The sequence below is a fragment of the Lepidochelys kempii genome, chromosome 4, assembly GCF_965140285.1.
Source record: "Lepidochelys kempii isolate rLepKem1 chromosome 4, rLepKem1.hap1, whole genome shotgun sequence".
NCBI lineage: Eukaryota > Metazoa > Chordata > Testudines > Cheloniidae > Lepidochelys > Lepidochelys kempii.
This window is the reverse complement of record NC_136383.1, coordinates 41,202,291-41,227,782: the sequence shown is the minus strand read 5'-3', so window position 1 is coordinate 41,227,782 and position 25,492 is coordinate 41,202,291. Positions and strand designations below refer to the sequence as shown.

At 41.6% G+C, this 25,492-nt stretch overlaps 1 long non-coding RNA gene across 1 annotated transcript in view; it reads left to right on the top strand.

The window, feature by feature from the left end:
* LOC144930462 (uncharacterized) overlaps positions 1-22,999 on the top strand; it is a 131,337-nt gene extending 108,338 nt beyond the window's left edge. Inside the window, exon 4 of the long non-coding RNA XR_013635639.1 lies at positions 22,914-22,999. This is a non-coding gene — a long non-coding RNA (uncharacterized LOC144930462). The remainder of the gene's footprint in view (positions 1-22,913) is intronic.
* Positions 23,000-25,492: the final 2,493 nt, after the last annotated feature.

The window sequence follows — 25,492 nt, the reverse complement described above, 5'->3', positions numbered from 1 at the left end:
CATGATCTGCTACTCTTGCCCCTGGGACACAATTAGGTAAAAGAAGGGCAGGAGTATGCAATTGATGATGTGACTGATGATTGTTCACATGAACCTCATGGTTCACCTTCTCAGGACAAAACAAGTCCTGAGACAAGAAAGGAGGACGTAGGGAATGCAGAAAAGAGTGCTGCAGGTAACTGGGCTGTTGAAGACTAGTTTCCTGATAACCAATTTGAGGACACAAAAGACAGTGATATGGGGTCAGCTAATGACATGGATACTGATAGTGGAGATGAAACGGGCACCATCTGATCTTAAGGCAATAAGAATCTCCAAATGGGGTCATACCAATGATCCATCTAGCCACTGTTTTCCAACAGTGGTCAATGACAGATGCTTCAAAGGAAATGAACAGAACATGGAAATTATCAAATAATCCATCCCTTGTTGTCTAGTCCAGGCATCTGTAGTCAGAGGTTTAGGGATACCCAAAGAGTGGGATTTCATCCCTGTCCATCTTGGACAATAGCCATTGCTGGAACTACCCTCTGTGAATTTATCAGATTCTTTTTTTGAACCCACATTTAATCATGCAACACAAATCCAGTAGTGCAATCACCTCTGTGACTTTTACAGAAGCTTCACAAATACTGAAGTGTGGGAATCACTGGCCTAAGTGAATTATGGAGCTATAATTCCAGCAACAGTTTCAGGTGATGTCATAAACCTTGAGCATGAAGCTGAAGTCATCAAAATCCCGAGATCATCTCACACTTCAAATGGGGGATTTTTCTGAAAAAAAGTATTTAATACACGAACGTGAAATTGATCATTTTAATTAGAAAATGACACCTCAGCAGCATCTCTTAAAAAAGTGTGGCAGACTTCTTTTCCTCTAGCCATTGCTCGACAAGCTCTTTTTCAAATGGAAGTGCCATGCTTTTCCTTTCCCAATCAATGAAGCAGCTTCAGTAGATCAGAGCTCACAGGTGTGATGTCATACTTGTAAGTTAACAGCAGGTGAGTGATGTGACACTTCTGATATACAGTGATCTGTCTAGAAATTGTATATACCATAGGGTGACCAGACAGCAAGTGTGAAAAATCAGGACAGGGGATGGGGGTTAATAGGAGCCCATATAAGACAAAGCCCCAAATATCGGGACTGTCCCTATAAAATCAGGACATCTGGTCACCCTAGTATAGCACCTCAATCCGTATACTACAAACAAGCTAAAGCTGGGCTACATTCAAACCTGCAGTCATAAGACATGGACTGTTGGTATTTGTAAGAACAGAAGAATAAGGTTATTTTGGCCCTTACGGTGGGATTTTCAAAAAAGTTCAGTAATACTACTACTACTAATAATAATTAATAATAACCACCCCTCATTGATTTCAAAGGGAGTAGAGTTAGGCCAAAACTGATCACTTTTAAAAATCTCACCCTATATCAAACTTGCACAAGCAAAAGAGGTGAGAAACCAGCCTAAAACAGAAATTATGACATTTAAGCACTGGGGGTGTCGAGGAGCCACATCATTCCAGTGGGAGACATATGCTCTACCTCCCTTAAGCATGATGCAGCCTGGGGCTTCCCTCTATGCCCAGCAAGCTGAGGGGGTTGGTGTGGAGAGGAGTAGGGTAATGGCTCAGTCTCTTTCTGCTCCCTTGGCACCGGCTAGCACAGACAGTCAGGACCTATTATGGATCTATTATGATTTCCTTTCCTTGCACACCCTTGTAGGGGCCAACTGTAGCGTGTCACAAAGCATGACAAATGCTAATCTGTATTAGTGGATAAGAAGAGTTTGTCCTCTTTAAAAATAAATCCCGTCTAAAGTGAAGAACTGGCTGGCAATTTGCTTGTGTGTGATATAAACCAAAGGGGCAAATAAAGGTAACTTGCCTCTTTGAAGATGAAATGAACTTTTTATCCATTAGCATGATATATTACAAGTGACATCCGTTTCTTATATTAGCTTTTGTAGACTATAGTTATCTATCTAATCTAATCACTGGGGGAGTGTTTTTGTGATACTTTTGGCAGAAAGGAAACTAAACAGTGCCTACTAATAATAGAAACTCAAAGAAGTTACACAGGTTTCTTAGTTTAAAAAAAACTGTTTTCCATTTCCACATGAACTGAAGGATGGGCACTGAGAAGCCATTGTTTAGCCATCAGTGACTCTCATTCTTCTCTCTATTCTTTGCAAGGCTAGTGCGCATAGATCTTACAGTCTCCCAGTTAATCAATTTGCCTGCTGCACTCTGTTTTTTCTTGGTGAGCCCTTTTTCTATTCCTGTTGTGAAGGGCACCCCATTTAGCTCCATTGCAATTTCTGCTATTTGCCCTGTAATGTGGAGAGAATAATGGGAGGTGTGAAAGGCTTGGGGAAAAGAAATCAGACTTCAACCTGTAGTGTAAGAAATAGTTAGTTTTTCCCCCTTCAAGGAGAGGGGCTCCTAACAAAGAGAAGGGGATTTGTCAGGCCCCTGCCTGAGATCTCAAGGGGCTGAATGCTTCATGGATTTAGTTTATTTTACCCATTAATTGCCAAGGGTAGCTTGTGCATAATGGCAGTGACAAAAGAGAAGTTTTGAGGTCCACAGGCTTATTATCCTGCCCTAAATCTTCTTTCCTTGTCAAATGTTTACAAACACTCCACACTGCCACTGAGACAAGGGTTGCACTGAATTCAAGGCTTTCTCTTGTGCATGCAATGTTAAAAAGAGGAGAAATTACCATTTAAAAGCCCATGCTGTCACAGTAGGGATGATGCAGGAAGCAAGGGTGTTAGTTACTGAGCAGCTATTCAGCACCTTTGCATGCAGAAGTTTTAACCCTTTGAACATTTTCCATCTATCAAGCCCAGAGGCACAACTTGTCAGTGTTTTTCTATATGGTTTATTGGAGCTTGTGAGGTATGATGTATATCCATTGATTGCATGATAGATTGGAGGGGATTTAAGGAGACTTATGAATGGCAGTGATAGGCTGAGATAAAAAAATAATGTATTTTGTATAGATTCTGTTGACAGAAATATTTATCACACTGAATTGGAGACCTGGGGTGCTCACTGTATTCAATCTGTGCCTACAGCCACAATTCTGTTTCTTTGGGATTTAGATCTAATTAATTCCTGTCCACACAGGGCTGCCTTTCCAGCAGATACAGACCCAGAACATCATGTCAGGACTTCCTGCAAAGACAGAGCTATATTGGTAGATATAAGTCTGCACAGAATGAAAAGTAGAGATCGTCATGATAATAGGCTCTTATATAGCTCTTTTAAGCTATAGATTTCAAAGGGCTTTACCGAAGAATGTAAATAATGGGGAAACTGAAGTGCAGCCAGTTGAAGTGTCTTTCCCTTGGTCATGCAGCAGCTTCATGTTTGAGTCAGGAATAGAACAGGAATAGACTCCCAATCCTGTACCCTATCCACTGCCTCAAAAATGTGACAATCTTTTGCCCTTTTATAGCACTATATTAATATTGAGGGCCAAATCCTGCTCTATGGTCTTCTCTGTACAGGGAATTAGTCCTTATTTCAGCAGTCAATGGTTAGCAACCAATATAGCTGCACTGAAGTAAGCCCCCTACTGTAGATAAGCTATCATGATTTGCATGGATGGAGCTATACAGACTGATAGCCACTGAATGCTGAAATCGGGACTAATTCCCAATATAATCAAGGCCTTGTTTAGGTGGCAATAAGGGAGGTGGAGATGGCAGCCCCTTATCATCTCATAACTGGCTTCAAACTAGGCCAACTGATCCTGACAACACTTAGCTCAGTGTGTGAGGTGTGGTGGTAGAAGGGCCACACTGCTACTTTACAGAGTGGCAACACAAAACTGATCAGTGGCTGAGATGGAGGAAGAACATAGTGCTCATGCAAATGAGAATCTCATTCCCCAAAGTAGCCCTATCTGGATTCTGGTTCCATTTCTCCCTTCAGCTATGGTCATATTACACTGGTCTAGAAGGGGAAAATTGGACCTGTGCACAGACTCCCAATGGGTGTTTTTTTGGCATGGGGTTTAAAAATTCTGTCCTTTTTTTCCAATTTGCCAAGCAGGGTACAGATCTTCAGCCAAATGGGCCTCTTCCATTTTGGAACTGTCAGCCAAGGGAGCTCTCCCTCTGAAACCTAGTGGTCCATTCAGTCTCCCTAGCTGTTGGCTAGCTAGGAAGGAACCTATGCACCAGTTTTCCCTACCCCAAAGTCATGTATCAGCGAGGCACTGCCTATCTCTGATGTCATATCCCAGAAATCCTGCCATGTACTCTAGTTTACAGCTGGGTCACAGATTCAACCCCTGGAGAGACTGATGGAGAATGGTGGATGGCCATATACCAGGGCTGGCCAAACTCTGGACTGCGAGCCACATGTGGGTCTTTAACTGTTAAAGTACAGCTTTACAGCAGATACACCCTGCGCCCCCACCTTCTCCACCTACCAGACTTGAGGGGAGGGAGAACTCGGGACCTCTGACTTTCAGCAGGGTGGTGGGCTAGGGGCTTCTGCCCTGTGGGGTGGGGTCTCGGGCTTCAACCCCATGGGGCGCACCTGCCAGGGCTCATGCTTCAGCAGGAATCATAGAATCATAGACTATCAGGGTTGGAAAGGACCTCAGGAGGTCATCTAGTCCAACCCCCTGCTCAAAGCAGGACCTAATCCCCAACTAAAATCATCCCAGCCAGGGCTTTGTCAAGACTGACCTTAAAAACCTCTAAGGAAGGAGATTCCACCACCTCCCTAGGTAACCCATTGCAATGCTTCACCACCCTCCTAGTGAAAAAGTTTTTCCTAATATCCAACCTAAACCTCCCCCACTGCAACTTGAGACCATTATTCCTTGTTCTGTCATCAGGTACTACTGAGGACAGTCTAGATTCATCCTCTTTGGAACCCCCTTTCAGGCAGTTGAAAGCAGCTATCAAATCCCCCCTCATTCTTCTCTTCTGCAGACTAAACAATCCCAGTTCCCTCAGCCTTTCCTTATAAGTCATGTGCTCCAGCCCCCAATCATTTTTGTTGCCCTCTGCTGGACATTTTCCAATTTTTCCAGATCCTTCTTGTAGTGTGGGGCCCAAAACTGGACACAGTACTCCAGATGGGGCCTCACCAATGCCACATAGAGGGGAATGATCACATCCCTTGATCTGTTGGCAGTGTTCCTACTTATACAGCCCAAAATGCCATTAGCCTTCTTGGCAACAAGGGCACACTGTTGACTCATATCCAGCTTCTCGTCCACTGTAACCCCTAGGTCCTTTTCTGCAGAACTGCTGCCTTGCCATTCGGTCCCTAGTCTGTAGCAATGCATGAGATTCTTCCGTCCTAAGTGCAGGTCTCTGCATTTGTCCTTGTTGAACCTCAACAGATTTCTTTTGGCCTGTCAAGGTTCCTCCCCCACTCTGAACTCTAGGGTACAGATGTGGGGACCTGCATGAAAAACCTCCTAAGCTTATCTTTACCAGCTTAGGTCAAAACTTCCCCAAGGTACAAAATATTCCACCCGTTGTCCTTGGACTGGCCGCTACCACCACCAAACTAATACTGGTTACTGGGGAAGAGCTGTTTGGACGCGTCCTTCCCCCCAAAATACTTCCCAAAACCTTGCACCCCACTTCCTGGACAAGGTTTGGTAAAAAGCCTCACCAATTTGCCTAGGTGACTACAGACCCAAACCCTTGGATTTGAGAACAATGAAAAAGCATTCAGTTTCTTACAAGAAGACTTTTAATAAAAATAGAAGTAAATAGAAATGAAGAAATCCCCCCTGTAAAATCAGGATGGTAGATATCTTACAGGGTAATTAGATTCAAAAACATAGAGAACCCCTCTAGGCAAAACCTTAAGTTACAAAAAAGATACACAGACAGAAATAGTTATTCTATTCAGCACAATTCTTTTCTCAGCCATTTAAAGAAATCATAATCTAACACATACCTAGCTAGATTACTTACTAAAAGTTCTAAGACTCCATTCCTGGTCTATCCCCGACAAAGACAGACTATAGACAGACACACAGACCCTTTGTTTCTCTCCCTCCTCCCAGCTTTTGAAAGTATCTTGTCTCCTCATTGGTCATTTTGGTCAGGTGCCAGCGAGGTTACCTTTAGCTTCTTAACCCTTTACAGGTGAGAGGAGCTTTCCCCTGGCCAGGAGGGATTTCAAAGGGGTTTACCCTTCCCTTTATATTTATGACATGGCCCAATCCTCTAATTTGTCTAGGTCCCTCTGTATCTTATCCCTACCCTCCAGGGTATCTACCACTCCTCCCAGCTTAGTGTCATCTACAAACTTGCTGAGTGTGCAACCCACTCCATCCTCCAGATCATTAATAAAGATATTGAACAAAACCGGCCCCAGGACCAACCCTTGGGGCACTCTGCTTGATACCGGCTGCCAACTAGAAGCCCCAAGCCCTGGCCGGTACCTCCTACAGGTCAGAAACCCCGAGCTCTTGAACTTCTGAAGATTGTAGTATGCAACTCAGAGAGTCAGTACGTTTGGCCACCCCTGTCATATACACACTGTGTCTGCCTAGGAGGAGAGTCCTTCCACTTCAGTAGGAATAGAGGCCATCTATGCTTTAGGCATGTCAGGGCACAAGATTTAGATTGAATAATTTAGATCAACATCGTTTAAAAAACAGATAGCGACACTGAGTTGTTCGTCACACAATCATACTGATAGGCAGTGATAGAGTCCTAAGAGTCTTGACACCCAGTCCCCTGATCATACTTAAGAGTAATCACACAGGATTCGGGATGGGATGGGGGCAACATGAAACCTGGGAAACAATGTGCAGTTTCTGTAACTGCCAAATTTTACTCTCCCAGGATTACAAACTGAAACCTTAAAGAAAGACGTGAGGATTAAAACTTAGCTAAACACAGGACTAAATTAACATCTCCCCTCAGCTCCTACACATGCCAAGCTCTAAGACCTTTCACCAAGAAAACATGAACCAGAGCACATAAATATTTTCCAGCTAGATTTTTAATCTGAACTAAAGAAACCCAAAATCAAATCTGTAGGGAAAATTAAGAGGAAAGGAAAATTGGCCACACTTTCCCACTTGCGGAACAACTCTGTTAACAGAATGATTTCTGCAAGGAAATGAAACATCTGTACATAGCTTTTAATATCACAGAAGGTTGTCAAATGTTTTCCCATAGATTGAGTAAAAACAGAATATAGAGTAACTTTTGGTAAAATATTTTTTAAAAAATATGCAAAGCAGGAAGGATTTGAAAAAAAAAATGACAATGACAGGAAACCCATGGAAGTAGAATAATTCACAGGAATAAATACATAGGTGAGATTTGTAATAAGATAGTAGTTATAATCATGTGGTTTTGCCTCAACTGCACACTTTTCCTGTGCATATTGTTTTCTAGCTTGAGGTTAGTGGCTCCTTCAAAAATTTCCAGTGCACATATCACTTCAGGCTGCTCATGGGTATGGAAATCATCTCAAAACACCAACTGAAGGAGGCTGTCCTCAACATTTTCCCTAGGTGAGTATAAATTTGTATTTTAGAAAGATCTGATCAACCAACTATAGGGAAATGATGGGCTTGACTGTTTCAGTTTTCCCTAGGGGAATACTCTATCCAGCTGAATCAAGCTGTCATTGTGTTTCACTAATGTGCGTTTGATGTTTAATGAATTGGAGTGTTATTACCATTGGGTAAAGGTGGATTAAAATTGAATCCAAAGCCTTTTCACTCGTTTCCTTCATTAATCAGTGCACACAGATGAAATGATGAAAGGCTCCCTGTTGTGCTAGAGCTGGGCATGTCACACTTGGAACAGAAATTGGAGTGATTACCTTTACAGTGTTACTGTCACACTTCTAAAAAAAGTTAAATTACCAGGAAGCAATAAGACATTAGCTGCCATATTTTGCATCCGGCAAATGCATGAAAAGGGGAGAAAAATTCTTTGTATGTAATTCTTATTTTCATACATATTTTGACCATTTTGCTGTAATAACACTCTGGGCCTACTGTTGAAAACAAGGATGCTTAGACATCCAGATTTGCACGTGCAAATAAGGAAATTGCATAAGCAAATAGGTAGTTAGTGGCATAACTACCTGTTTTTTGAATACACAAATGTGGAGGATTTCGGGCACATCTCCTGCACCAAATTTGTAAAATTGTGCCTTCTATGGAACATAGCATTGTCTTTTATTAGATTTCAAAGCATCACACTATTGTCAAGACTAGCAGTCATTTTCATTATTTTCCCCTAGCGCTGGTTGAAAAATGGGAATTTATTTGTGGAAAAAATTTCCATCTTTCCATCAAAACCTGAAAAAATTAGGAGCTGATAAAGTCATTTTGAATTTCAGGAAGTTAGTGAATGTCCTAGAATGAGGAGGCTTATCGACGAACAGGGATCCCCTCCCGTAACAACGAATCCAAATCATACTTAAGTCATTGGGAGTATTTCTGTTGACTTCAGTGTGTGTTGAATTAGGTCCATTGACACTAACTTTCACATTTTAACCAGAATCAGAAGTCAACTTTAAGAAGAATTAAAAATGAGTTATAAACCCATAAGTTATACCAAAACATAAAGAGACTACACTGTACCTTTTAAGAATCTTACCTGTGAGAGGCAAAATTAATTGTGATATTCATGGTGTGAAACTGCAGATTTTACGAGAAGTCACTTATAGTAAATAAATAAGAAACCAGAATATTTAATTCTCCCTTCTCCACAGAACAGCTGCACATTTCACCAAGTGCTGGAGATTGGAATTTCATCAGTTTGCAGTAATACCAACAGTTTTCAAGGTGGATCGCACAAGTCTCATGGTTAAATGATGGGAATTGACATCACTAGTCTCATTTAGTACTTTCAGCCCCTAATACAATAAGTGTGGATCACTGACCTGGATGAAAGGAAACATCAACCATCTGGAACTAGGCTCAGCTTTTGTGCATTTATTCACTGAAGTTAAAAATCATCTTGGAGTGACCAAGCTTAGCAAAAATAGCTTGACAAGGACTCCTCGCTCTCGTTCTAATACCCTGGTTAAACCAACAGAACATCAAAACACTAAACAGAAGAAGAATCAAGATATTGAAAAGGCAAGCTGCTTTTGAAAATGCATTGGACTTCCTGAATTCTCTTCTACAAATAGTTTATTGCTATGGTCAGTTGGGGAGCACTGGTGTGGATTGGACTGATCACTCAGCAGGAATTACCTGGGCGAAAGCAATACTGAGAGGAGTGTTCTGGTCAGAAGAAACCTATGAAGCAAATCTAAAACACTTGAAGGAAAGCGGGAGCAAAATAGATCAGTCAGAAGGAGAAAAAAATCAGATAGTTTTACCAGCCTTGTGCACGTCTCTCTATAAAGTACGTATGTATTTTATTTACCCAGTAAAGTTCAACTCAGATGCAGCATCTTTTCTTTTATAAGAACTGACCCAAATATCCCCACCCCCCAAAGTTTGAAATGAACCATCACTGAAGCATCCCCTGAAGTTCAAACGCATTCAGATCGTGTTTCTAAAAATTGGTATTAAGTTTCATATTCCCACACTTATTGGTCCCAGACAGAAGAGGAAGTACTGAAATAGCATAAAAGTAAAATCCCGTTAGGGAATGGATGCAGGAAACCTCTTGAAAGAAATTATTCCCCACACAGTTTGCAGCTCAGTTTAGTAGCCTCCAGGCACCCAAGTTTTTAAGTGCTTATCCAGATCGAAACTCTGAGTCCTTTGACGTTCACCCATCGCTAACCATGATGAGTTACTTGCCCTTCGTCACAGTTTTGGTAAACCCCCCGTCTACAGTAGAGGAATATTGTAGTTACACTTGAGCAAACCCCTTATATAAATTTGCTGCAATGAAGAAAAGTATCATGGGGCTTATGGAGCAGCTTGCTTGGGTTATATCAATGTAGTTACGTCAGTGAACATTTCTCTAATGGTCCTTTGTAAGGGTTAGATCTTGGAAATGCCTATGCTGTACCAGACTCAAGGTAGAGCAACCTCAGCACTGCCCTATCCTGTACAGAGCCGCATACTGTTACAAGAATGGTTTATATCTGTATATACACACATAAATATTAAGATGCCAGTCAATGACACTCGAGAATATGTGGCATCATTCCTTGGATGCTGTAGGACCAACAGAACTTGTTTGATTCTGAAATTTGGTTTCATTGTGATTTGTAATGAAAACAAAGCTATTTCAAATTTGTCCACAAAATGGATCCCAGCTCTACTGGAAAACTGGCTCTAGGACTGTCTGCATGGTGGGCTGCCCTGGAGCAGGGGACCCTGGAAGCTTGATAGCCAGAACTCCCAGTTTTACAGGCTCCTGGCTGCTTGTCAGCCTGCCAGGTGTGCTGTCAAAGAGCTGCAAGCCTGGAAGCTCTGGAAGCCTGGATTGCTGAGCAGCTGAGAGCAAGGAGCATCCAGGCTCTCAGCTTCCTGTCAGGCTGCCAGGTGGGCTGCTAAGGAGGCAAATGGGTAAGATGACAGGAAACCAAACAGAGTTCCAGTGCAATTTCATCAAACTTGAACCATCTTCTCAAAATGAATCAGCAATTTTTTACAAACAAATGTTTAGTACACATTTTTCTGAGCAGCTCTAGCCATAAGAGAAAGTAATAGGGGAAGGTAAGTCTTGCATAAAACTGAACAAATCAGAAGCAATTCATTCTTAACTATGGGTTCTGATTTATTCATTTTCAGTGGATGTATGCAGGAAGCCAACAGGCTTCTTAATCAAATGTCTTGTCTGGATGACGGCTGCAGGGCTAGTATGAAGGACAAACATATGAAACGGGGAACTAAAAATACCCTTCAGCAGTACTCAGATAATTCTGAAAACAGCAATATTTTTATGTAGGATAGTGACAGTACAAAAATGACTATTTACACATTTCAAAAACCTGGAAAAAACTAAGGACAGATTATATGACTATACTTCACATTCTCATCTGCCATCATTTAATCATATTCCTACCAGGAATAAATTATTTATCACACTGTAATAAATTCCATCGCTTCTCAGAATGTCATAGCCTTTGTCTACATCACACATGGACTCAGGATGTACTAAGCAAGAAAACCCAGGTCTTTGATCTCTCAAGCTGAAGAATTCCCTTTAGCAGTGGCTGTTGCTGTGGAGGTATAGATTACTTAGCCATTAGAATGTAAGACTCTGATTCAGCTAGGTACTTAAACATGTGCCTAACTTTTAACATGTGAGTTGTCTTGTTGACTTCAATGTACAACTCACATCCTTAAAGTTAAGCATGTGCTGAAGTACCTTGTTGAATTGGGACCTGAGCTTTTTGGTATCATCAAACTGTTAGTTGCATGCCTTTCGCACTCTTGCTACTAAACAAATAATAATATTGCATTTCTCACATTCAGAGCACATGATATCTTCTTGGGCCGGACGCTAACAGGAAACTTGATCATATACATTTATCATGTCTGATATGGCATCAACTGATCTCATGCAGCGCTCATGAGCTGCATGTTCATGCTACATGTTTTGCCCAGTTACGCTCACTTTCTCATTGCGATTCAGTGGTTCACAGGAAGTCAAATGAGTTGGTGATGGCACAACGCTTCACTCTTCTCAATTATTCCATGCACTGGCTGCACGGCACTTGACATTCAAACTGGGTGAGAGCTCAACATCTTAAAAAAAACCCAGAGGCTCTGATTGAGCTAAAAGAAAATCTCCTTTAACTAATTTGAAATAATATTAGGAGACCTATCTTCTATGGGCCAGCTGCTGGAGGGCAATGTGCTCCCCTGCCCTTGTTGAGGGATGACGTTCCATGCAACTGGGGAGCACATTATACATAGATCCAAACCAGTACAGTGCATCATAGTATGATGTGACCTGTGATTATTTTTAATTAATTAATCTTGAGTTTATTACACATTGGGTGCTAAATGCCTAGTAGAATATAAACATTGCCAAACTTATACGAAAATACAAAATAACAAAAACTAAGTAAAACAAAAGAACTGCCGTACTGGGTCAGACCAATGGTCCAACTAGCTCAGTATTCTGTCTCCAACAGTGGCCAGTACCAGAGATTCAAGTGAATTGTACAGAAAAGGTCAGTTGGAGCAATCCACTTCTGTCATCCCCTCCCAGCTTCAGGTCATCAGAGGTTTAGGGTCGCCCCGATCGTAAAGTTGCATCCTTGACCACCTTGGCTAATAGCCATTGATGGAACTATCTCTACCATGAACTTATCTAGATCTTTTTTGTGAACTGAGTTATGCTTTTGGCCTTCACAGGATCCTATAGGTAGTGAGTTCCACATGTCAACTGCATTGTCTGAAAACTTCCTCTTCCTTGTATTAAACCTGCCGACTGTTAATTTTATCGGGTAACCCCTGGTTTCTGAATTGTGGGAAAGGGTAAGTAACACTTCTCTATCCACATTTTCCATGCCATTCATGATTTTATAGACCTCTCTCATATCACCCCTTACTCATCTCTTTTGTCTAAGCTGATTTCTAAGCTGTTTTTAGTCTCTCCTCATATGGAAGCCATTCCATATCCTTGATCATCTTTGTTACCCTTCTCTGAAGCTTTTCCAGTTTAGTTCTGCTATATATGTTTTGAGATGGGGTGACTAGAACTGAACACAGTATTCCATATGTGGGTGCACCATGGATTTATACAGTGGCATTATGAGATTTTCTTTCCCTTTCCTAGTAGTTCCTAACATTCTGTTAGCTTTTTTGATCGCTGTTGCGCATTCAGCTGAAAGTTTCTGAGAACTATCCATGGTGACTCCAAGATTTCTTTCTTGAGTGGTAACAGCAAATTTAGAACCCACCATTATATGTGTAGTTGGGATTATTTTTTTCCACTGTACATTACTTTGCACTTGTCAGCATTGAATTTCATCTGCCATTTTGTTGTCTAGTCACCCACTGTTGTGAAATCCTCTTGTAACTCTTTGCAATCAGCTTTGGACTTAAATATCTTGAATAATGTTGTATCATCTGCAAAATTTGTCACTTCACTCTTCACTCCATTTTCCATATCATTAATGAATATATTGAACAGCATAGGTCCCAGTACAGATCTTTAGGGCACCCTGCTGTTCACCTCTCTCCATGTAATCTATCAGAAGACCTTCTCTGTTATCCCATGTCTACTTACTTTCCTTAAGAGACTGGTGTGGGACCTTGTCGAAGGCTTTCTGAAAATCCAAGTACACTATATGGACTGAATTACCCTTACCTTTACAAAAGCCATGTTGACTCTTCTCCAACATATTATGTTTATCTATGTATCTTATCATTCTGTTCTCTATTATAGTTTCTATCAATTTGCCTGGTACTGAAGTTAGGCATCAGCCTGTAATTGCTGTGATCGCCTCTGGATCCCTTTTTAAAAATCAGCTTATGTTAGCTACCTTCCAGTCATCTGGTACAGAAGTTTGTTTCAGTGATAGTTACGTAACACAGCTAATAGTTCCGCAATTTCATATTTGAGTTCATTCAGAACTCTTGGGTGAATACCCTCTGGTCTTGGTGACTTATTACTGTTTAATTTATTATTTTTCCCCTAAAACTTCTATTGACACATCAGTGGGAGTTCAGATTTGTCACCCAAATAGGATAGCTCTGAAATGAAAACCAATGCAAAGAATTCATTTCATTTCTCTGCAATGGCCTTGGCTTCCTTGAGTGCTCCTTTAAAACCTTGGTTATCTAGTGGGCCCACTGCCTGTTTATGCAGGCTTCCTGCTTCTGATGTACTAAAAAAGAAATTCTTACTGTTAGTTTTTGTGTCTTGGCTGCAACATGATAACTTATGCAGGTAAATAGTCAATTACCCATCCACACACCTGCCACCTGTTGCCTAAAACAACAACCTTTGAAAACATCCAAAGTTTATCTGATCCTGAGAGCTGCTTCACTTGCGCTGACTTTAATGGGAGTCGAGGGGTGCTCAGCACCTCTTGTTCTCATTACCTTTCAAGATCAAGTCTTAACTGACTAACATGCTCTTGGATACGTCTGTTAGTCTATAAGGTGCCACAGGACTCTTTGCCGCTTTTAAAGATCCAGACTAACACAGCTACCCCTCTGATACATGCTCTTGGATGTAATACATTTAATGTAAATATGGTATTTTATGTAAGATTTTGAACTGTTTAGTTACAAATAATGAGCCATCTGTTTGACTTAGCTCCTAGTGGTGATCTGTAAACAAAAGTAGTAAAGTAGTCTATTTCTGTCATGCTCCTAATTAAGATTTTACAGTAGAATGAGAGATTCTTATGTATTCTCCTGCTATATTGACTGTTTTAAAACTCTTTGTTTCTTTGAATATTGAATGTGGCATAAAAACATATTCTGTTCTTCAGAACAAAGAAGTGACAGTAATGCACACATTACACAGAGGTTGCACATGTCAATTTTCAAAAAGAAAGCCAAAGATTCATCAGTAGTGGACTAAAACATACGCGATATCAAATCGCCTGCAGTGTTTAAAGGAGGAATCCTAACTTTAAACAAATGTTTGCTAGTTCACTCACCCTTAATTAGTTTTTATCCACTAAAGCCATAAAACACAGTCACTCATTGACAGAATGTGAAAAGAAACAAATTGGTTAATTGAGGAGTGCAATGTGCTGCATATTTCCTCTGCAAGAGCCACAACCACTACTCCCTAGACAAAAACACAATCATTGTGAATTGCACGCAGAACGATTGCTGGGTAATCTGCAAGTAAATTTTGTGTGCTTCTCTAGCAAGGGTTACAGCAAACAGCCTATTGTTCAGGGGAGGCTTCCAATATATGTTTCTTTCATGTACTTCCTCCCCACCCCCTACACACACCAATTTCCACAGTCTATGTGCTTGAAAGCCTCTGGATTTAGGTGACAGATGTTCTTGTTCCCTCGCTAATATCCCCCTCCCCCAAAGCTCTTTTTAGGCCCTAACTCTTCATCTCTCTCTGTCATTTCCAGGATTTTAAAAGCGAAAAATGAGGCTATCTGAAGGAATTACTTCACAAATTCCACTAGGCTGCAACAGCTGTCTTTTATCCCAGACTAGGAGGATTCATCCAGATACCCAGTCTCCAGCTGCTTAGTTGTTACTTTATTCTGCTAAATTCCCACTGTCTTTTGAGTTTCCATGGGATTACCAGCTCACCACAACTTGCTCTTCCCAATAGTAGACTCAAGCAGCCTGAAGTTCAGAAAGCTCTACTTGGTGTTTCTCATTCCCCTTGTTTGTGAACCCAGTCAGACAGCAGAGATGTAGCCTTGCTGTATGGAAACTGAGCTTTTTCCCTAACACTCACCTTGTCTGTCGATGTGGGGAGAGAGTTTATGATAGTGCAGTCAAACTACAATGCAAAACCATTAAAAGGACAACCGTTTCCAATCGTCACTATGCAGCACTATCTGTCTCCTAAAATAAATATAGGAAAATATATTATTATTTTATTTGATTAATATCAGCTACCACTCTTTGGTATCTGTTGACAAAAGTTAACTGTGTAATGGTGACTAGAGCTGGTCAAAAATTTTCTGCTGAAGCATTTTTGATGGAAAATTTGTTGCTGCTTTGCAGGTACATCAGGGGAAAAAAACAAGCTTGTTTATACCTGTGCTTTTTGCCAACCTGTCATGATGGTATATACTATCACTGCTTATTATTAATGGCATAAATACTTACAGCACTTTGTATCTTCAGAGCTCTTTACAAATGTTTAAGGTTGAATGAATGGGGCACTTAAGTAGCTTATTGTCCCATGAATGCAGTGTTTTCACACAGATAAATGCATGCATGCACAAATTTAGAAGAAAACTTATCTTTAAGTGTCATAAGTCTGCCTTCATGTATACAAAATACATTTTAATAGCCTCAGTATTGGTTATATCCACATATGTTCCCCAGCTGCCTATGAAAAACTCAAAAGTTCAAGTTGTACAGTAAAGTCATGAGGGGCCCCCTGCTGAATGTTACCTTAAAATAACCCAACGTGAATAAACTAAAACAGACCTGGAAACTGCATTCATACTAATGTGCACCCCTATCTCCCTACCCCAGAAAACCCTTATCAGCCTTTAAGAATTGACTGGGTACCTCTACTGTACTCTACTCTTTTGCCCCTGATTGGGGCTAGGTGGGATAGCTGGGGTCTGCTGCATCATGACAGACTTTAGTCATTTTACAGTGAGTGTAATGTACTCTACTGTAGTCTGAAGGGAGTCAAAATGAAATTATATTAAAAATGCTCTGTCCAGATGTACAGAAGATTTTTTTCCCTCTGAATTGAGACTGCCAAAGTTCAAGCATGGGAAAGTATATCAACCTTGCAAAGGGGCCTCATTTGCTTTTTTCCTTCTGGAATGCATGGGCAAACGTCCTAACTGACACAGAAATGTATTCCATTAAATTCCATTAAAAAGGCACACTCAAGCAAAGTTAGAGACACTAGAGTATGGGATTGAAGTAACTTTAAAATATGGGTCTAATCTGAAAAATGACTACATATAACTGTGACTAGGTACAACTTTGTTATTCCGCAGATTTGTCCCTTCTGTGTATTCAGAGCCATATCTGCTCACTTTTGTAATTAAAACAAGTATGTACTACTTTAGTCCTATTAAAGTAGTAGGCCCAACCTAGGAGAGAAATAATCAAATCCATTTATTTCCTTTTATACCATCACTGGAATTGTTCATTAAGACTATATGCTCTATGGGGGCAGGGATTGTCTCTTTTTATTACAGGTGTACATTATGTACAGCACCTAGTACAACAGGGCCTGGATCCCTTATTGGGACAACACCTAGAGTCACTAAACACCCTCAGTTCCTGTTGAAGAGTCAATGGGAGTGAACTCTTTGGGAATGGGGGTTGAGACTGCTGAGAAACTCCAGCAGCTTGCAGGAGTGAGTCCCAAACAGTTACCCCTGTGCAATCTCATTGATATTACCATAGTTGCACAAGTGTAACTAGAGAAAGAATTTGGTCTGCAAAGCTTTGGCTGCTGGTGATGATGCGTGAGAAGGAAAGAATGCTACACAACTGTCAGATGGGAGGTAGAGTTTGTAGGTGTACTTGGAAAAAAAACATCTCCTTTACTTTTTGATTGAGTCCACATTTTCAGGAAGACAATGATTTACAATAATCAAGGAACTCCCCCATCATGGCCTTTTTTGAGATTTGCTGTTTAAGGACATTTTAAATTTAGCAAGAGCTCTGGGATAATCCACAAGACCTAAGTAAACCAGAATTAATAAACCAACAAAAGATTCTTACTGGGTTTTTTAAGATCAAAGGATGAAATAGAAGGTTAATGTAAATATGATCTTAAAAAAAAGAGAGAGAGGTAAATAAAAAAAGAACAGTTAATCTAGGGGCTGGTCACACCTGTTCTGCAGGGCTCACTCCTACTTCTTGGGCTTTGCCTGTTCAGTTCAGATTTGCATTGCCGTAATACATAATTCCCTCACTTTGGAATGTTCAGTAATTGTTTTATTGCCTTAAAGTTTCTTATTGTGGAATTTCAGTGTCTCACAAGGATTAAGATCAGCAGAAGAATTTAAAGGGACTTTCAGATGGTCATTTTTATGCCCATGTTTAGTTAATTTAAAAAGTGTCTTTATAAAACATTACTTTGTTCCATATAAAATGTTTTTGTTAACAACCTAACACTTTTTTAAAAGGTATAACATTAAAACACGCACGCAATAGTAGAAAAAATGACTCATGTTGGTTATGAAGGGTTTACTATGTGGCCCTTTCATAGTTAAGGTTGCAGCTGTTTGTTTCTACCCTGATTTCAACTTCCTGTAATATCCACACACAAAAGTTAGAGCAACCTCATCGTTGTTACCTCTGGGATAGAATGAGTCTGGGAAATTTGAAGTCAGTTGGACAAGTGCTTCCTGATTTACAGCTACAGGCAAGAATTTGATTGGTTAAAACTAGAGTCCATATTATGTGCTTCTAATGTATGGAAATGATGACAGACCCATAACTTCATTGTGGCTGCTGGATGCCGCTATGTGTGTGTAGAAGCACCGAGAGCCAGGTCAATTGATTTTTGAATACTTTTAACTTCCAGATGAAAGCTTGAGCAGGTTTTTCTGATGCATTTTCTGTTTTCCACACTGATCTTTGCAACCCAAACAGCAGCATGTAGTTTGCACTAGTTGTCACATCCCAGCAGGCTAGAGCATGATGATGTCAACTTGCTAGTCCATACAAACCAGCAAATATCTTAATGAAACTAACCTAATGCTTGAAAAATTGCAAAATACCTTCAAAAGCTACTTGCAATAGAGAAGAAAAGCCCTAAGGAGATTTGAAAGTGGAGGCCAGGTTTCTAAGGTTAAAAAACAGCTACTAAAAAGGCTTTTATAAAATGTGAGTTTTTAAAAACGCTAAATTGCAAAGCAAAAATCAAAACTGAGCTCAGTGTAAATTTCTCTTTCAATGCACTCCAAGCTACTGAGAAATAAGGAGTTATTCAGCAAGGAAATCCTGAACTCGTTGTATAAAGTATCTTTTTTTTCTTTGCAAAATGCACAAGTAATGTCCTGGTTTATATTCTAAAAGTTTAGTAAGTCCCACCACTCACTGCTTTAAGCCCAGTGCTTAGCAGTCATGAGGGATAGCTCCTTACCTGTTACTCATACAGTTCACCTTTCCCCTCCATCTCCCCCAGCACAGCTCCGCCTCATAAAAGTCATAATGTTGCCCTCTGTGTTGTAGCTTTTGCAGTAATATTGTAGATTGGCAACTAGTGCCTGTGGTAGGGTGACCAAATGTCCCGATTTTATAGGGACAGTCCCAATTTTTGGGTCTTTTTCTTGTATAGGCTCCTATTACCCCCATACCCTGTCCCGATTTTTCACATTTGCTGTCTGGTCACCCCAGCCTGCAGGCCAAAACAAAAAACCCCACACAGGGGAGCAAGATTCCTTTTCACCTTTATAGTAATGTGTCCAGTTTTTTATTTTAAAACAGACAGGCTTCTGGTGAGCTCTTAATTCAATGGCTTGTGTTTTTCCTGTTAGTAAGCACCCAACTGATAAACGGACATTGCTTCTTTAGGAAATTATGTTGTTGGGGGGAGCCTGCATGTGTGTGTTAATATGCGGGGTTCTTGCAAAGCTGATTGATAGCCTCTCTCTCAACAAACATCACATGAGCTTTTATAAGAGAAGCTGCAGTTCAGAAACAGGCTTTACTGTACAGTTAAATGTCCTCTGCGGGTGGGGGCAGGACCCAGGACGCCAATTGCAATCATTTGAAATAGCAGAACTACCCCGATTTCTTCACTGTTTATAATTCTTAAAACTTTAAAGGTTTTCTTCGTATTAAGGTTTTTGTCTCCCTCCTCCACACAAAATATTTGTTTGCTTGCAAGAGAAAAAACAGTCCAATTCACAATCAGTAATTTACACTAGGGAACTGATTGGGGAAATGTGTATTTGAACAGGACACATTAAGCTTGCTAACATGGGTGTAAATCCTGAATAGGGTTGCCAATTTTCTACTTGCACAAAACCAAACACCCTTGCCCCGCCCCTCCTCAGAGGCCCTGCCCATGCCCCACCCATCCCCGCTAACTCCATCATCCTCGCCCTCTATCACTCACTCTCCCCACCCTCACTCCCTCGCTCATTTTCAACAGGCTAGCCCAGGGGGCTGTTGTGTGGGAGGGGTTGAGGGCTCCAGCTTGGGGCTCTGGGATTGGGCCAGAAATGAGGAATTTGGAGTGCGGGAGGGGGCTCCAGGCTGAGGCAGTGGGTTGGGGTGTGAGAGGGGGTGAGTCCCGGCTGGGGGTGCGGGGTTTAGAAGGATGCTCCAAGCTGGGATCAAGGGGTTTGGAGGGTGGGAGGGGGATCAAGGCTGCGGCAGGGGGTTGAGATGCAGGGGGGGCGGGGTGAGAACTCCAGTTGGGGATGCAGGCTCTTGGGTGGGGCTGGGGATGAGGGGTTTGGGGTGCAGGAGGATGCTCTGGGCTGAGATCAAGGGGTTTGGAGTGCAGGAGGGGGCTCCGTGCTGGGGCAGGGGATTAGTGTGTGTGGTGGGGTAAGGGCTCCGGCTGGGGGTTCAGACTGGGGATGAGGATTTGGGATGTAGGAGGGTGCTCCAGGATGGAACCGAGGGGTTCAGAGGGTGGGAGACGGATCAGGGCTGGGGCAGGGGGTTAGGGTGTGGGGGGGAATCTCAGGGGTGCAGGCTCCCTCAAGCAGCTCCCAGAAGCAGCAGAAAGTCCCACTTCCAGCTCCTACGCGGAGTCACGGCTAGGTGGCTCTGTGCACTGCCCCATCTGCAGCTCCCATTGGCTGTGGTTCCTGGGAGCCACACAGCGTAGTAGCTAACAGGGAGCCTGGCAGCCCTGCTGCGCGGAGCCGCCAACCAGGCAGTCAATGGCCAGGATCCCTTTTTTGAGCAGGTGTTTCAGTCAAAAACCGGACACCTAGTCACCCTAATCCTGAATCAGTGGAGTTACGCTAGTGAGATCAAAAGCAGGTCAATCCAGATTTGCCAACACTAGGGGCTTTTCAGTTCTTCCTATGGTCTGTGGGGGGAAGAACCCTTGTCTATGGGTAAATCCTTGTCTAATAGGTGGCCCCTTCCTATTACCCTGCTTCTTGGGAAAGGCAGCCAATCAGAACCAGTTGCAGTCCTATTGTTTAAATTATTACATTTGAAGGTAATGCTTGTGTGAGGTGGGGTCTACGTGGGCAGGGCCTGGCTGTCAGTGGTTAGGCTCCTTGATCCCTACTGTGGTGCACACTAGTACAAACCAAGAGTACAGCATTTTATGTCACTCTAAGTGACCCTGCCCTCATACTGCTCCTAGAGAATATTGCATAGGTCCAAGTAGAAATGTCTGAAGAAATATATAATCACAGAGAGTCTGTGATTCCTTTGCAATCTTTTCCCAGTCAAAGTGAAAATGGCTGTCCATGGATTGCACTAGTAATAGCTGCTATAGACTGGTTTCAGAGTAACAGCCGTGTTAGTCTGTATTCGCAAAAAGAAAAGGAGTACTTGTGGCACCTTAGAGACTAACCAATTTATTTGAGCATGAGCTTTCGTGAGCTACAGCTCACTTCATCGGATGCATACTGTGGAAAGTGTGGAAGATCTTATATACACACAAAGCATGAAAAAATACCTCCTCCCACCCCACTCTCCTGCTGGTAATAGCTTATCTAAAGTGATCACTCTCCTTACAATGACAGGTTTCAGAGTAACAGCCGTGTTAGTCTGTATTTGCAAAAAGAAAAGGAGGACTTGTGGCACCTTAGAGACTAACCAATTTATTAGTCTCTAAGGTGCCACAAGTACTCCTTTTCTCTCCTTACAATGTGTTTGATAATCAAGTTGGGCCATTTCCAGCACAAATCCAGGTTTTCTCATCCCCCCCCCCCCCCCCCCACACACACACAGACTCACTCTCCTCTGGAAATTTACAGTTTGAAATAAGCAATGACAGCCAAATTCATTTTTAAGCCTCTCTTAGGGGAGCCTTTGTGTGTTTTTTAGAGGAGTTGTTGGAATCCCTCTGTGAAGTAATAAACAAAACGTTAGTGCAACAACTACACAATCATTCGCTATCTTCCTTTCTCTGTAGTGAAGTATTACTGGACTGAATATTTCCGTTTCCTTTTCCCCAGAAAAGAAATGATACACGTGTGCTACTTTCTGTGTTTTAATGGAAGAAGGCTAAACTGGAATTTGTTCCACCTTCAGTTGCAGCAGCAGACAATGGCAAGGAGACAAAAGGATCAAATGACAAATAATTGAGTAGTAGCGGGGGGTAGGGAGTGAGGGTAAAGAGGCCTTGAAAGACAGTGAGGGTTTTGATAAGCCTGCTTGAAGAGTTTTGTCTTTTACATTACTGAACAACTGAGATTGTGTTTGGAGGGCATCAAGCAGTTCCAGGCCATTTAGATGGCCTTGATGCACTCTCACTCAGCAGGAGGTAAATACACAGCTCTTTACATCCAAACACCCTTGATTCAGACACCCTTTATCCACTGAGTGTGCTGGCTGTCACTGCTGGCTTTCTGAAAGCTAAGAGGAGTGTAAAGTCTCATGCTATTAACCCGCTTGAGAAAATATGTCTGAATGGATGTTCTTTCCCTCATTAATAAGACCACTTAGGCACTGCTTCTACACTTCAGTTATATTTATGCTTTGGATGAATAGAGGACATCATTTTGAATAGGCAGCCTGACTTATTTTGCAAGCTCAAACAAATGCACCGAGAAGTCTGACTTTCTTAGTTCTGACCTTGGGATTTAAAAGCACCACATATTTGTCGAGTGGCTGTAATATTTTAAAAATGCTGTATCACTGCAGCGGCAAAGAAAGGCTGGTGTGTTTTTAAGTTGCTATGGTATCTGAAAGCTGCAGACCATTAGTCAGGTGACAGTTTGCACCTAGATACCAGTGTGATCGATACTCTATAAATACCTGAGAGAGGGGGAGAGGAAAGATGGATTGATGGAAATAGCCTGATCCCAAGTGGCACTGAACATCTATTATGCCCATTAAAATCAAGAAGAGTAAATATTAAAGCAATTTCATTACAGCTGAGTAATCAACACAATAACAGAAGACTCGAATAACGTACATGCTGCTTATTTTTTCATTTTCAATTTATTTGCTAATATATTAGGCAACTGATATCCAGTGCAGTAGGGGCACAGGTACTTTGTGCTGCAATGTACTGAATTACCACAGAGGAATAATGGTCCAATGGTCAAGGTGCTAGCCTGGATCTGAGAAGTCTTGCAGGAACTTTGGAGGATAGGATAGAATTCAAAATGACCTTGTCAAACTGTAGAATTGGTCTGAATTCAACAAAATGAAAGGCTAATATTCTGGGGTGTATTAACAGGTATGTCTTTTGTAAGACACGGGAGGTAACTGTCCCTACTCTACTCGGCACTTGGAAGGCAACATCTGGGGCTGTTGAGGGCACCACACTTTAGGTAAGATGTGGACAAATTGGAGAAAATCTAAAGGGAAAAAAATAAAATGTTTAGAAAAGCTGACCTATAAGGAATGGTTAAAAAAGTTGGCATGTTTAGTCTTGAGAAAAGAAGACCGAGGGGGAGACCTGATAAGTCTTCAAAATATGTTAAGGGATGCTGTAAAGACAGCTGTGATCAATTGTCCGCCATATCCCCTGAAGGTAGGACAAATAGTAATGGGCTTACTCTTCATCAAGGGAGATTTAGGTTAGATATTAAAAAATATTTCTAACTATAAGGATAGTTAAGCTCTGGAATAGGCCTCCAAGGGAGGTTGTGGGATCCTCATCACTGGAGGTTTCTAAGAACAGGTTGGACAAACATCTTTCAGTGATGGTCTAGGTTTACTTGGTCCAACCTCAGAGCAAGGGTCTGGACTTTGTGACTTCCACCCCTACATATATATGATTAACTAGCTAATACACTAGGTCATAGGCAACCTGTACCATAATAAGGAAGCTGTATGCAAATCAACACTATAAAGTAAGCAACAGAAGACACTTTCAAAGGGTGATTATCAGAAGAGTCTGTTCTTTCTTCATTTCCCCACTGGAAGAAAAGTTGGCACCCAAAATATTTATCATTAAAGGAAAAAAAAACCAAAAAAACTAATTCAGATATTTCAAGATTCCCAGAAACACATGCATATTAATGATGTCAACAAATGGGAAAAATAATGCCTATGTCATGGTTAAAAATGTAAAAGTCAGTTTTTTTAAAAAAAAATGTACCACATCCCTGAAGAGGAAAATCTTTAATAAAAGGCTCTTTTCCCACAAATTGTGAATTATACTTGCTATGTACAAATCATTAATTTACTATTATACACCTGCTTTTTATGCATCAAAGGGAATGCTGAGCCCACATCACCAGAAATGGGCTCAGTACTCTGGAACCTATGCCAATCCAGTGTTACTGACCATTTTCTTGCTGTTGTCATTTTAAATATATTGCTTTACTAAACAGCTGGAAGAACTGTTAAGCTAAATTATTCACCTTCTAGCAACAGAGGGCAAAATTCTGCTCTGCTCTTAGTTGCATTGGTCAGTGCAATTATGTCATATTTATATTGGGGAAATAGCCTGATCTTTTTTCATGTACGGCATGAGCAGGGTGACCATATTTCCGAAAGGGAAAATGGGACACTGCACAGGGCTGGCCCAAGCCACTTGCCTGAGACCTGCCAGCCCCCTGAGTGAGGCTGTTGCTGCTCACCCAAACCTTGCCTGTCCCCCAACTGAGCCTGCCTCCCCACCAGGAGGGAATGGCATCGCTGTTCACCCCCTTTCATGTTCCTCCACACTGCACTCCACTTTTTTGACATATGCCCACTTTTGCCAAAAAAGTTGGGGTGGCTAGGACAGGGCTTAAAAAAGAGACTGTCCCAGCCAAAACAGGACGTATGGTCACCCTAGGCATGAGGGTTAATAGCATGAAACAACTCCATATTTATAGAACTAAAACTTGCTATTTATTAAGAATACTATTTGCACAGATGCTGCAATTGCAACTAGGTTTCTAGCCATGTGCGCACAGACAGCCTTCCTGGTGCCTCTTTCAAACTCTTCCCTCCCACACATTTTGCTCCTCCCTCAGAGTTCCATCCAGATTGGTACATCTTTCCTTTTAAGAATTTTTGTTATTGTCATTTTTTGTGCAAACATTTGCTGAGTGGCTGAGGCCAGAGATTACTAATACATATCTCACACTAGTGACATGGCCTGGACTGTCAACCCATTGCAGACCATCAGGCCTTGTAGTACTTCATGTATATTGTTTTTTGTACCAGTCTCTCACTTCTTGTTTGTGTTATTGCTGTTGGTGTGGGAATTGCTTCCATCCTTTTGGTGCCTTCATTTTGTTGGGGGTTTCCTGTTAGTCCTCTGTATTACTCAGATATCTTGTTCCGTCTGACTCTCCTATGTCAGGCCATCTGATGGCTGAGGTGCTTTCTATGTCCTCCTAGTCCTGGACTTGACTCTACCTCTTTGGGTGTGCTGGTTGTCTGCTGCTACTCTGCAGTTGTCTTTGGTTTCATCTCCCCTACTGTCCTGAGTCTGTAGCTATCTGATATGGCTTGTGTCCCAATTCAGCTTGGTCTCTTGCCTTTGCCATTGCCTTTTGTGGCTATTTGATGGTTGGAACCAGATCTGCCACCTGTGTATAGTGGCCTCAGGACCTTGGCTCCTTTGTTGTAGTGGACTGCCTCCTGACCATGACACTTTCTCTGGGCTTGTCCACACAAACATTTAGTTCACAAGAAGCTGGTATATGACTCTACTCTGAAGTAGCATAGTGTGTCAAGTAAGTCATACCACACAAAATGTGCCTCCAGTTTCTTGATCACAGTTCCCATCTGTGATCCTCCACATTGTCCATCTCCAAGAAACTGGAGTAGAAATCTACTGTGATCCTGTAATTCCTGTCATTAAAAGTCAACAGC